We start from the raw sequence: 14,045 nt of genomic DNA, 5'->3' as shown, positions 1-14,045 counted from the left end.
TATCTGGTACATACAGAACGAGATCTAGACAATTTTGGAGGAACGATCAGTGGTCCTCTCCTCTACTCCCGCCATCCGCCCTCCATCAATTGTTTTTATTAGCACGCTTTTATTAGCTTTACCTGTATGTTTCTATCTAACTTTTTATTCGCTCCAATGCGCCTGCTGCCTTATTAACATGGTTTTATAATTAGCTTCACCTTATTTGTAATCCCGTAAGGGTCATATCGAGACCCTTCCGGGATCATTTCTGGATGGTTTTCGGGCTCGGTCCGGGATTACGCCGGGGTAATTTCGGGACTTTTTCGGGACTATTTCGGGATCATTTTGGGACCCTTCCGGGATCATTTCTGTATAGTTTACGGGATCCGTCCGGGATCCCGTCGGGGTTATTTTGGAACATTTTCGGGACTATTCCGGAATCATTTCGGGACTATTTCGCGATCATTTGGGGACCCTTCCGGCATCATTTCTGGATGGTTTTCGGGATCCGTGCGGGATCTCGTCGGAGTCATATGGGGACTTTTTCGGGATCATTTGAGGGCTCTTCCGGCATCATTTCTGGATGGTTTTCGGGATCCGTGCGGGATCTCGTCAGAGTCATATGGGGACTTTTTCGGGATCATTTGAGGGCTCTTCCGGCATCATTTCTGGATGGTTTTCGGGATCCGTACGGGATATCGTCGGGGTCATTTGGGGGCTCTCCCGGCATTATTTCTGGATGGTTTTCGGGATCCGTCCGGGATCTCGTCGGGGTCATTTGGGGACTTTTTCGGGATCATTTTGGGGCTCATCCGGCATCATTTCTGGATGGTTTTCGGGATCCGTCCGGGATCCCGTCGGGGTCATTTCGGGACTTTTTCGCGACTAATACGGGATCATTTGGGAACCCTTTCGGCATCATTTCTGGATGGTTTTCGGGATCCGTCCGGGATCCCGTCGGGGTCATTTCGGGACTTTTTCGCGACTAATACGGGATCATTTGGGAACCCTTTCGGCATCATTTCTGGATGGTTTTCGGGATCCGTCCGGGATCCCATTAGGGTAATTTCGGGACTATTAGGGGATCATTTGGGAACCTTTCCGGCATCATTTCTGGATAATTTTCGGGATCCGTCCGGGATGCCGACGAGGTCATTTCGGGACTATTTCGGGATCATTTGGGATACCTACCGGCATCATTTCTGGATGGTTTTTGGGATTCGTCCGGGATCCCGCCTTGGGCCTTTCGGGACTTTTTTCGACTAATACGGGATCATTTGCGGACCCTTTCGGCATCATTTCTGGATAGTTGTCGGGATCCCGTCACGGTCATTTCGGGACTATTAGGGGATCATTTGAGGACCTTTCCGGCATCATTTCTGTATTGTTTTCGGAATCCTTTCGGGATCCCGTCAGGGTCATTTTGGGACTTTTTTGGGGCTAATACGGGATCATTTGGGGATCCTCTAGGGGTCGTTTCGTGACTTTTTCTGTTTTATTTCGGGATGATTTGGGGACCCTTCCGGCATAATTTCTTGATGGTTTGCCGGATCCATCAGGGTCATTTCGGGACCATTTTGGGATCATTTGGGGACCCTTCCGAGATCATTTCTGGATCCGTCCGGGATGCCGTAGGAGCCATTTCGGGATTTTTTGTTACTTTTCCGGGATAGTTTTTGGACCCTTCCGGGATCATTTCTGGATCTGTGCGGGATCCCATCTGGGTCATTTCCGGACTATTTCGGGATCATTTTGGGATCCTTCCGGAATCATTTCTGTATGGTTTTCGCGATCCGCCGTTGATTCCCTCGGAGCCATTTCGGAACCTTTTCTGGAGTATGTCGGGGTCATTTGGGGACTTTTTCGGGATCATTTGGGGCTCTTCCGGCATCATTTCTGGATGGTTTTCGGGATCCGTGCGGGATCTCGTCGGGGTCATTTGGGGACTTTTTCGGGATCATTTGGGGGCTCTTCCGGCATCATTTCTGGATGGTTTTCGGGATCCGTCCGGGATATCGTCGGGGTCATTTGGAGACTTTTTCGGGATCATTTGGGGGCTCTTCCGGCATCATTTCTGGATGGTTTTCGGGATCCGTCCGGGATCCCATCAGGGTAATTTCGGGACTATTAGGGGATCATTTGTGGATCTTTCCGGCATCATTTCTGGATAATTTTCGGTATCCGTCCGGGATGCCGACGAGGTCATTTCGGGATTATTTCGGGATCATTTGGGATACCTACCGGCATCATTTCTGGATGGTTTTTGGGATTCGTCCGGGATCCCGTCGGGGTCATTTCGGGACTTTTTCTCGACTAATACGGGATCATTTGCGGACCCTTTCGGCATAATTTCTGGATAGTTGTCGGGATCCGTTCGGGATCCCGTCACGGTCATTTCGGAACTATTAGGGGGTCATTTGAGTACCTTACCGGCATCATTTCTGGATAGTTTTTGGAATCCTTTCGGGATCCCGTCAGGGTCATTTCGGGGCTTTTTCGGGATCATTTAAGGATGGCTTTCAGGATTCGTCCGGGAACCCGTCAGGGTAATTTCTGAACTTTTCCGAGACTATTTCGGGATCATTTTGGGACCTTCCCAAGATCATTTCTGGATGGATTTCGGGATTTGTCCGGGATGCCCTCAGGGTCATTTTGGGACTATTAGCTGAGCATTTGAGGACCGTTCCGGTATCACTTCTGGATGGTTTTCGGTATCCGTTCAGATTCCCGTCGGAATAATTGCGGGACTTTTTCGGGATCATTGGGGTCCCTTCCAAAATCATTTCTGGATGGTTTTTGGGATTCGTCCGGCATCCCGTCGGGGTCATTTCGGGACTTTTTCTCGACTAATACGGGATCATTTGCGGGCCCTTTCGGTATCATTTCTGGATAGTTGTCGGGATCCGTTCGGGATCCTGTCAGGGTCTTTTCGGAACTATTGGGAGATCATTTGAGGACCTTTCCGGCATCATTTCTGGTTAGATTTCGGGATCCTTTCCGGGTCCCTTCAGGGTCATTTCGGGACTTTTTCGGCATCATTTAAGATTGGTTTTCAGGATTCGTCCGGTATCCGTCAGGGTAATTTCTGGACTTTTCCCAGACTATTTCGGGATAATTTTGGGACCCTCCAAAGATCTTTTCTGGATGGATTTCGGGATCTGTCCGGGATGCCGTCAGGGTCATTTTGGGACTATTCGGTGATCATTTGAGGACCTTTTCGGCATCACTTCTGGATGGTTTTCGGTATCCGCTCAGGATCCCGTCGGAATTATTGCGGGACTTTTTCGGGATCATTTGGTGTCCCTTCCGGCATCATTTCTGGCTGGTTTTTGGGATTCGTCCGGCATCCCGTCGGGTTCATTTCGGGACTTTTTCTCGACTAATACGGGATCATTTGCGGGCCCTTTCGGCATCATTTCTAGATATTTGTCGGGATCCGTTCGGGATCCCGTCACGGTCTTTTCGGAACTATTAGGTGATCATTTGAGGACATTTCCGGCATCATTTCTGGATAGTTTTCGGGATTCTTTCGGGGTCCAGTCAGGGTCATTTCGGGACTTTTTCGGGATCATTTAGAGATGGCTTTCAGGATTCGTCCGGGAACCCGTCAGGATAATTTCTGAACTTTTCCGAGACTATTTCGGGATAATTTTGGGACCTTCCCAAGATCATTTCTGGATGGATTTCGGGATCTGTCCGGGATCCCGTCAGGGTCATTTAGGGGTGCGTTCGAGATCCCGTCAGGGTCATTTCGGGACTTCTTCGGGAATATATCGGGATCATTTCTGGATGTTTTATGGGATCCGTCCATGACCCCTTAAGGGTCATTTCGGGACTATTAGGTGATCATTTGAGGACCTTTCCGGCGTCACTTCTGGATGATTTTCGGTATCCGTTCGGGATCCCGTCGGAATCAATGCGGGACTTTTACGGAATCATTTGGGATTCCTTCCGGCATCATTTCTGGATGGTTTTCGGGATTTGTCCGGGATCCCGTAGGGGTTATTTCGGGACCTTTTCGGGGCTAATACGGGATCATTTGGGGATCCTCTAGGGGTCGTTTCGTGACTTTTTCTGTATTATTTCGGGATCATTTTGGGACCCTTTCGGCATAATTTCTTGATGGTTTGCCGGATCCATCAGGGTCATTTCGGGACCATTTTGGGATCATTTGGGGACCCTTCCTAGATCATTTCTGGATCCGTCCCGGATGCCGTAGGAGCCATTTCGGGATTTTTTGTTACTTTTCCGGGATAGTTTTTGCACCCTTCCGGGATCATTTCTGGATCTGTGCGGGATCCCATCTGGGTCAATTCCGGACTATTTCGGGATCATTTTGGAATCCTTCCGGAATCATTTCTGTATGGTTTTCGCGATCCATCGTGGATCCCCTCGGAGCCATTTCGGAACTTTTTCTGGAGTTAGTCGGGATAATTTAGGGACCCTTCCTGGATATTTTCTGGATGGTTTCTGAGATCCGTCCGGGAGCCCGTCAGGGTAATTTCGGAACTTTTTCGGGACTATTTCGGGATCAATTTGGTACCCTTCAGGCATCATTTCTGTGTGGTTATCTGGATAAGTCTAGAATCGTGTCGTTGTCATTTCGGTTTTTTTTGGGACTACTTCGGGAACTTTTGGAAACACTTCCGGGGCGTTTCTGGATGGTTTTCGGGATCCGTCCGCAATAGCGTCGGGGTCATTTCGTGGCTTTTTCTGGATAATTTCGTTATCATTTTGGGATCCTATCAGGTTATCAGCTCATAAAGTTCTTTTTTTTACTCAATTACAAAAATAAAATGCATTAGACAGAAAAAAAATTTTAAACAGATAACTTTATAAGCAGGCTAACGTGAATAGCCCACATATTTCATTTTCTCCTTGCGGACGGGGCCGCGGGTAAAGGCTAGTATATATTATAAATGGCAAAGTTTGGATGTGAAGATGTTTGGATGTTTGGATGTTTGGATGTTTGGATGTTTGTCCAGACGTTTGTCTTTGTGACTCAATCACGCAAGAACGGCTGGACCGATTTGGATGAAATTTTGCACACATATAGCCAATAGTCTAGAAGGATCTACTAACTATATATTTTTGAAAAGGGGCGTGGTCCCCGCCCCCTAGGAACAGTTATAATTTAATTATTATATTTTTTCGTCTTTGCGACTGAATCACGCCAGAATGGCTACACGGATTTTGATGAAATTTGGGACACAGACAGTTGTCTACTAGCGAAATTTTTTTCGAACATGGAAAGAGGGGTGGGGGTCCCACGACCCCTTCGAGAAATTATTTTTCAATAATTTTTACACATTATAACTTTACGTATATTGGCCTTCACCAATATCACAGACTCAAGGGGTCAAATAAGTCGAGGGCTTACAAAGTAAGCAGTGATACCTTCCGCCCGCCTCCCCCCTTTATCACCCCCTCTGGTGTAAAATCTATAAATTGTTATAACTCAATACAAATTTTCTCCTAAATCAATAGTTTTTGGTATCTGGTACATACAGAACGAGATCTAGACAATTTTGGAGGAACGATCAGTGGTCCTCTCCTCTACTCCCGCCATCCGCCCTCCATCAATTGTTTTTATTAGCACGCTTTTATTAGCTTTACCTGTATGTTTCTATGTAACTTTTTATTCGCTCCAATGCGCCTGCTGCCTTATTAACATGGTTTTATAATTAGCTTCACCTTATTTGTAATCCCGTAAGGGTCATATCGAGACCCTCCGGGATCATTTCTGGATGATTTTCGGGATCGGTCCGGGATTACGCCGGGGTAATTTCGGGACTTTTTCGGGATCATTTTGGGACCCTTCCGGGATCATTTCTGTATAGTTTTCGGGATCCGTCCGGGATCCCGTCGGGGTTATTTTGGGACATTTTCGGGACTATTCCGGAATCATTTCGGGACTATTTCGCGATCATTTGGGGACCCTTCCGGCATCATTTCTGGATGGTTTTCGGGATCCGTCCGGGATCCCGTCGGGGTACTTTCGGGATCATTTGCGTACCTTCGAGAGATAAATTCTTGATGGTTTCCGGGATCATTACGGGACCTTTTCGGGGTCAGTTTGGGTCCTTTCCGTAATCATTCCGGGATCCTGTCGGGGTCATTTTGGGACTTTTGCGGGATTATTTGGGGTCTCTTCCGGCATCATTTCTGGATGGTTTTCGGGATCCGTCCGTGATCCTGTCGGGGTCATTTTGGGACTTTTGCGGGATCATTTGGGGTCTCTTCCGGCATCATTTCTGGATGGTTTACAGGATCCGTCCGGGATCCTGTCGGGGTCATTTTGACACTTTTGCGGGATCATTTGGGGTCTCTTCCGGCATCATTTCTGTATGGTTTTCGGGATCCGTCCGGGATCCTGTAGGGGCCATTTTGGGACTTTTGCGGGATCATTTGGGCTCTCTTCCGGCATCATTTCTGGATGGTTTACGGGATCCGTCCGGGATCCTGTCGGGGTCATTTTGGGCCTTTTGCGGGATCATTTGGGTTCTCTTCTGGCATCATTTCTGGATGGTTTACGGGATCCGTCCGGGATCCTGTCGGGGTCATTTTGGGACTTTTGCGGGATTATTTGGGGTCTCTCCCGGCATCATTTCTGGATGGTTTTCGGGATACGTCCGGGATCCTGTCGGGGTCATTTTGTGACTTTTGCGGGATCATTTGGGGTCTCTTCCGGCATCATTTCTGGATGGTTTACGAGATCCGACCGGGATCCTGTCGAGGTCATTTTGGGACTTTTGCGAGATCATTTGGGGTCTCTTCCGGCATCATTTCTGGATGGTTTACGGGATACGTCCGGGATCCTGTCGGGGTCATTTTGGGCCTTTTGCGGGATCATTTGGGTTCTCTTCCGGCATCACTTCTGGATGGTTTACGGGATCCGTCCGGGATCCTGTCGGGGTCATTTTGGGACTTTTGCGGGATCATTTGGGGTCTCTCCCGGCATCATTTCTGGATGGTTTTCTGGATACGTCCGGGATCCTGTCGGGGTCATTTTGGGACTTTAGCGGGATCATTTGGGGTCTCTTCCGGCATCATTTCTGGATGGTTTACGGGATCCGTCCGGGATCCTGTCGGGGTCATTTTGGGACTTTTGCGGGATTATTTGGGGTCTCTCCCGGCATCATTTCTGGATGGTTTACGGGATCCGTCCGGGACCCTGTCGGGGTCATTTTGGGACTTTAGTGGGATCATTTGGGGTCTCCTCCGGCATCATTTCTGGATGGTTTCCGGATCCATCCGGGATTCCGTTGGCGTAATTTCGGGACTATTAGGGGGTTATTTGGGGACCTTTCCGGCATCATTTCTGGATAGTTTTAGGGATCCGTCCGGGATCCTGTCGGGGTCATTTTGGGACTTTTGCGGGATTATTTGGGGTCTCTCCCGGCATCATTTCTGGATGGTTTACGGGATCCGTCCGGGACCCTGTCGGGGTCATTTTGGGACTTTAGTGGGATCATTTGGGGTCTCCTCCGGCATCATTTCTGGATGGTTTCCGGATCCATCCGGGATTCCGTTGGCGTAATTTCGGGACTATTAGGGGGTTATTTGGGGACCTTTCCGGCATCATTTCTGGATAGTTTTAGGGATCCGTTCGGGATCCCGACGGGGTCATATATGGGACCATTTGGGGTACCTACCGGCATCATTTCTGGTTGGTTTTCGGGATCCGTCCGGGATCCCGTCGGGATCATTTCGGGACTATTTCGGGATCATTTGGGTACCTACCTTTATCATTTCTGGATGATTTTCGGAATCCGTACGGCATCCCGTCGGGGTCATTTCAGGACTTTTTCGGGATCCGCCCGTGATCCCGGCGGGGTCATTTCGGGACTATTTCGGGATCATTTGGGGTACCTAGATGGATAGTTTTCGGGATTCGTCCGGGATCCCGTCTGGATCATTTCAGGACTTTTTCGGGATCATTTGGGGTATCTTCCGGCCACTTTTCTAGATGGTTTTCGGTATCCGTCCGGCATACCGTCAGGGTAATTTCGGGACTATTTGGGGATAACTTGGGAACCTTTCCGGTATTATTTCTGGATAGTTTCCGGGATCCTTCGGGGATCCCGTCAGGGTCATTTCGGAACCCGCGACTAATGCGGGATCATTTGGGGACCCTTTCGCCATCATTTCCGGATAGTTTTCGTGATCCGTCCGGGATACCGTCGGGGTAATTTTGGGACTATTTGGGGATAACTTGGGAACCTTTCCGGCATCATTTCTGGATAGTTTGCGGGATCCGTCGGGAATCCCGTCAGGATCATTTCGGAACTATAAGGGGATCATTTCATTTTTCATCTTTCTTTAAGGGGATCATTTCACCTTCCAGCATCATTTCTGTATACTTTTGGGGATCCGTCCGGGATCCCGACGGGGTCATTTCTGGCCTATTTCGGGATCATTTTGGGGGTACCAACCGGCATCATTTCTGGATGATCCGGGATCCGTCCGGGATCCCATCGGGGGAATTTCGGGATCATTTGGGGTCCCTTCCGGCATCATTTCTGGATCGTTTTCGAGATCCGTCCGAGATCCCGTCGGGTTTATTTTTTTACTTTTTCGGGAAAATGTCAGGGAATTTCGAGACTGTTCTTGGATCATTTGGGGATCATTCAGCGATAATTTCTGGATGGTTTTTGGGATCCCGTCCGGGTTATTTCGGGACTTTTTCACGACTATTTCGGGGTCAGTTGCACTTAAAGATCATTTATGGGTGGTTTTCGGGATCCGTCCGGGATCCCGTCAGGGTTATTTCGCGTCTTTTCGGGACTATTTCGGGATCATTTTGGGACCCTTCCGGGATAATTTCTCTATGATTTTCGGGATCTGTTCGGCATCCCTTCGTAGTTTTTTCGCGACTTTATCTGGGATAAATTGCGGACCCTTTAGAGATCAATTCTGGATGGTTTTCGGTATCGGTCTGGGATCCCCTCAAGGTCATTTCGGAACTTTTTCGGGACTATTTCGGAATCATTTTGGGACCCCTCCGGCATAATTTCTGGGTGATTTTCGGGATCTGTCCGGGATCCCGACGGAGTTTTTTCGGGACTTTTTCCGGACTATTTCTGGATTATTTGCGGACGTTTCAGAGCTCAGTTCTGGATGATTTTCGGGATCTGTCCGGGATCCCGTCGGAGTTATTTCGGGGTAATTTTGGGACCCTTCCAGGATAATTTCTTCATGATTTTCGGGATGGGTCTGAGTTTTTCGTGACTTTCGGGACTATTTCGGGATCATTTGCGGAACCTTCAGAGATCAATTCTGGATGGTTTGTGGACTTTTCCGGGATCATTTGGGGATCCCTCCAGAGTCATTTCTGGATGGTTTTCGGGATCCCGTCAGGGTCATTTCGGGCCGTTTTCGTGACTACTATTTCGGAATCATTTTGGAACTCTTCCGGGATAATTTCTGGGCGATTTTCGGGATTTGTCCGGGATCCCGTCAGAGTTTTTTCGGGACTTTTTCGGACTATATCGGGATCATTTGCGGACCGTTCAGGAATCAAATCTGGATGGTTTTCGGGATCCGTCCGGGATCCCGTCAGGGTCATTTCGGGACTTTTCTTGACTACTTCGGGATTATTTTGGGACCATTCCGGCATCATTTCTGGATAGTTTTCGAGATTTGTCCAGGATCCCGTCGGCATCATTTCGTGACTATTTGGTGTGATTTTAGGTCTCTTCGAAACCGGTAATTCAGCACACATGGCCGTGGATTTACGGCAAATTATTCGTAATTAAAATTCGGTATGTTTTATCTTTAATATATCACAGCTTTTTCGTTATATTTTTAAATGAATCCTGTAACGAACTATTACAACTTTAATTAAAATTTTTGTAATATTTTAACCAACTAAATACCCGAAAAAGCAACACTGCTTTCATTTAAAAACTTCTTTTTGGTTTTAGCTAATTGTAGTTTCACTCCTTTGTTCTATGAGTAGTAATTCTTTCACCCCTGTCATATCAATTAATTTAACTTAGAAACAAAATGTATTTTTTTTTAATTCGAAAAAAGTGTATTGTACTATTCATCTAAGCGTGCCCATCAGCTCAGTTAGTTCTTTTTTTTACTGTATTAAAAAATAAAATACATTGACAGAAAAAATTTTTAAACAGACAGCTTGATAAGCAGGCTAACGTGAATAGCACATATATTTTATTTTCTCCTTGGGGACGGGGCCGCGGGTAAAGGCTAGTTACTATATATATGCTAAATTAAAATTAGCAAATTCGAATGAAGAACACGCCCACTTTTTAAAAAAAAAATGTTTAAAGTCAAATTTTAACAAAAAAATTAATATCTTTACAGTATATAAGTAAATTATGTCAGCATTCAACTCCAGTAATGATATGGTGCAACAAAATACAAAAATAAAGGCAAATTTAAAAATGGGCGTGGCTCCGCGCTTTATAATTTAATTTGTCTAGAATACTTTTAAAGCCATAATTCGAACAAAAATTTTCTAATCTTTTTGAAATTTGACAGGGGCATAGACTCCATGACGATAACTGTTTTCTATGAAAATGGGCAAAAGCGGTTGAGGCACGCCCAGTTTTTATACACAGTCGGCGGTCTGTCCTTCCCCTCGGTCCTTAACACGATAACTTGAGCAAAAATCGATATATCTTTACTAAACTTAGTTTACGTACTTACCTAAGCACACTTTATCTTGGCATAAAAAATGACCGAAATCCGACTATGATCACGCCCACTTTTTCGATATCGAAAATTACGAAAAATGAAAAAAATGCCATAATTCTACACCAAATACGAAAAAAGGGATGAAACATGGTAATTGGATTGGTTTATTGACGCAAAATATAACTTTAGAAAAAACTTTGTAAAATGGGTGTGACACCTACCATATTAAGTAGAAGAAAATGAAAAAGTTCTGCAGGGCGAAATCGAAAGCCATTGGAATCATAGCAGGAATTCTGTTTGTGGTATTACATATATAAATAAATTAGTGGTACCCGACAGATGGTGTTCTGGGTCACCCTGGTCAACATTTTGGTCGATATCTAGAAAACGCCTTTACATATACAACTAAGACCCACTCCTTTTTAAAACCCCCATTAATACCTTTAATTTGATACCCATATCGTACAAACACATTCTATAGTCCACCTATATCGCGATATCTCGGAAAGACGTCCACCTATAGAACTGAGGCCCACTCCCTTTTAATATACTCTTTAATACCTTCCATTTGATACCCATGTCATACAAATACATTCCAGAGTTACCCTAGGTTCATTTTCCTACATTGTGATTTTCCCTTATTTGGTCTCCAAAGCTCTCAGCTGAGTATGTAATATTCGGTTACACCCGAACTTAGCCTTCCTTACTTGTTTTTTTTTTTTTTTTGTTTTTGAGAATGTAAATATCTAAAAATATTTTTGTTTTTCCAAACTTTTATTAAACAAGGTACACTTATATTACATAAACAAGCAAATATTTTAAACAAAAACTGGGTTTGGCAAATTCCGAATCACAATCGCTGAAATGAACATCGCTTACAACTAGACACAACTCACACAAGCTATATATAAACTTAAACAGAGATGATGGCATGCACGTAAACAAAAAATTTCAAGGTTAGTTGATTGATTGTATCATCAATATCATCATTGGTGCTGAATTTGAATTTGATTTTTGTTTATCTTTAACACAAAAAAACGTAAACCACCGCACGTTAATTATGAAACGAGCAAAACCAGTAAAATAAATTAGATTTTGATATGCGCTTTACTTTGCTACTTAATTTTGATAAATAAAGGTAGTTTAGCTAAAGCAAAAGTGATGACGGTGATTAGTTATTGTGGAGCCTTAATTAATATACTAATGGATCGCTTTAGTCACTAGTTAGAGCAAATAAATAATAATACATATTTAACAATTTTAAAAATTTAAGAAATTATAAAATTTTTAACCAACAATTTTATTTTCAACAAGTAAGGAAGGTTAAGTACGGGTGTAACCGAACATTACCTACTCAGTTGAGAGCTATGGAGACAAAATAAGGAAAAATCACCATGTAGGAAAATGAACTCAGGGTAACCCTGGAATGTGTTTGTATGACATGGGTATCAAATGGAAGGTATTAAAGAGTATTTTAAAAGGGAGTGGACCATAGTTCTATAGGTGGACGCCGTTTCGGGATATCGTAATTAAGGTGGACCAGGGGTGACTCTAGAATGTGTTTGTACAATATGGGTATCAAACGAAAGGTGTTGATGAGTATTTTAAAAGGGCGTGGGGCTTAGTTCTATAGGTGGACGCCTTTTCGAGATATCGCCATAAAGGTGGACCAGGGGTGACTCTGGAATGTGTTTGTACGATATGGGTATCAAATTAAAGGTATTAATGGGGGTTTTAAATGGGAGTGGTGGTGGTTGTATAGGTTGTCGCCTTTTCGAGTTATCGCCATAAAGGTGGACCAGGGGTGACTCTAGAATGCGTTTGTACAATATGGGTATCAAACGAAAGGTGTGGATGAGTATTTTAAAAGGGCGTGGGGCTTAGTTCTATAGGTAGACGGCTTTTCGAGATATCGCCAAAAAGGTGGACCAGGGGTGACTCTGGAATGTGTTTGTACGATATGGGTATCAAATTAAAGGTATTATTGGGGGTTTTAAATGGGAGTGGTGGTGGTTGTATAGGTGGTCGCCTTTTCGAGTTATCGCCATAAAGGTGGACCAGGGGTGACTCTAGAATGCGTTTGTACAATATGGGTATCAAACGAAAGGTGTTGATGAGTATTTTAAAAGGGCGTGGGGCTTAGTTCTATAGGTGGACGGCTTTTCGAGATATCGCCATAAAGGTGGACCAGGGGTGACTCTGGAATGTATTTGTATGATATGGGTATCAAATTAAAGGTATTAATGGGGCTTTTAAATGGGAGTGGTGGTGGTTGTATAGCTGGTCGCCTTTTCGAGTTATCGGCATAAAGGTGGACCAGGGGTGACTCTAGACTGCGTTTGTACAATATGGGTATCAAACGAAAGGTGTTGATGAGTATTTTAAAAGGACGTGGGGCTTAGTTCTATAGGTGGACGTCTTTTCGAGATATCGACATAAAGGTGGACCAGGGGTGACTCTGGAATGCGTTTGTATGATATGGGTATCAAATTAAAGGTATTAATGGGGGTTTTAAATGGGAGTGGTGGTAGTTGTATAGGTGGTCGCCTTTTCGAGATATCGCCATAAAGGTGGCCATGGGTGACTCTGGAATGTGTTTGTACAATATGGGTATCAAACTAAAGGTGTTAATGAGTATTTCAAAAGGGAGTGGGACTTAGTTGTATAGGTGTACGCCTTTTCGAGATATCGCCATAAAGGTGGACCAGGGGTGACTCTGCAATGTGTTTGTACGATATCGGTATCAAATTAAAGGTATTAATGGGGGTTTTAAATGGGAGTGGTGGTGGTTGTATAGGTTGTCGCCTTTTCGAGTTATCGCCATAAAGGTGGACCAGGGGTGACTCTAGAATGCGTTTGTACAATATGGGTATCAAACGAAAGGTGTGGATGAGTATTTTAAAAGGGCGTGGGGCTTAGTTCTATAGGTAGACGGCTTTTCGAGATATCGCCAAAAAGGTGGACCAGGGGTGACTCTGGAATGTGTTTGTACGATATGGGTATCAAATTAAAGGTATTATTGGGGGTTTTAAATGGGAGTGGTGGTGGTTGTATAGGTGGTCGCCTTTTCGAGTTATCGCCATAAAGGTGGACCAGGGGTGACTCTAGAATGCGTTTGTACAATATGGGTATAAAAAGAAAGGTGTTAATGAGTATTTTAAAAGGGCGTGGGCTTAGTTCTATAGGTGGTCGCCTTTTCGAGATATCGGCATAAAGTTGGACCAGGGGTGACTCTAAAATGCGTTTGTACAATATGGGTATAAAAAGAAAGGTGTTAATGAGTATTTTAAAAGGGCGTGGGCTTAGTTCTATAGGTGGTCGCCTTTTCGAGATATCGGCATAAAGTTGGACCAGGGGTGACTCTAAAATGCGTTTGTACAATATGGGTATAAAAAGAAAGG

At 44.9% G+C, this 14,045-nt stretch overlaps 1 protein-coding gene across 17 annotated transcripts in view; it reads left to right on the top strand.

The window, feature by feature from the left end:
• The window catches only part of nahoda, a 364,546-nt gene that overhangs the window by 62,585 nt on the left and 287,916 nt on the right, over positions 1-14,045 (top strand). The window contains exon 2 of one of the 17 annotated variants that reach the window (XM_067775813.1): positions 11,431-11,600. The exons of the other annotated variants lie outside the window; for them this stretch is intronic. The gene's annotated coding sequence lies outside the window, so the exon portion shown is untranslated. The remainder of the gene's footprint in view (positions 1-11,430; positions 11,601-14,045) is intronic. 17 annotated transcript variants of the gene reach the window in all.

Source organism: Eurosta solidaginis, chromosome 3 (assembly GCF_040869045.1).
Source record: "Eurosta solidaginis isolate ZX-2024a chromosome 3, ASM4086904v1, whole genome shotgun sequence".
Taxonomy (NCBI): Eukaryota; Metazoa; Arthropoda; class Insecta; order Diptera; family Tephritidae; genus Eurosta; species Eurosta solidaginis.
The sequence above is the reverse complement of the archived record's forward strand: the minus strand, read 5'-3'. Positions and strand labels throughout refer to the sequence as shown.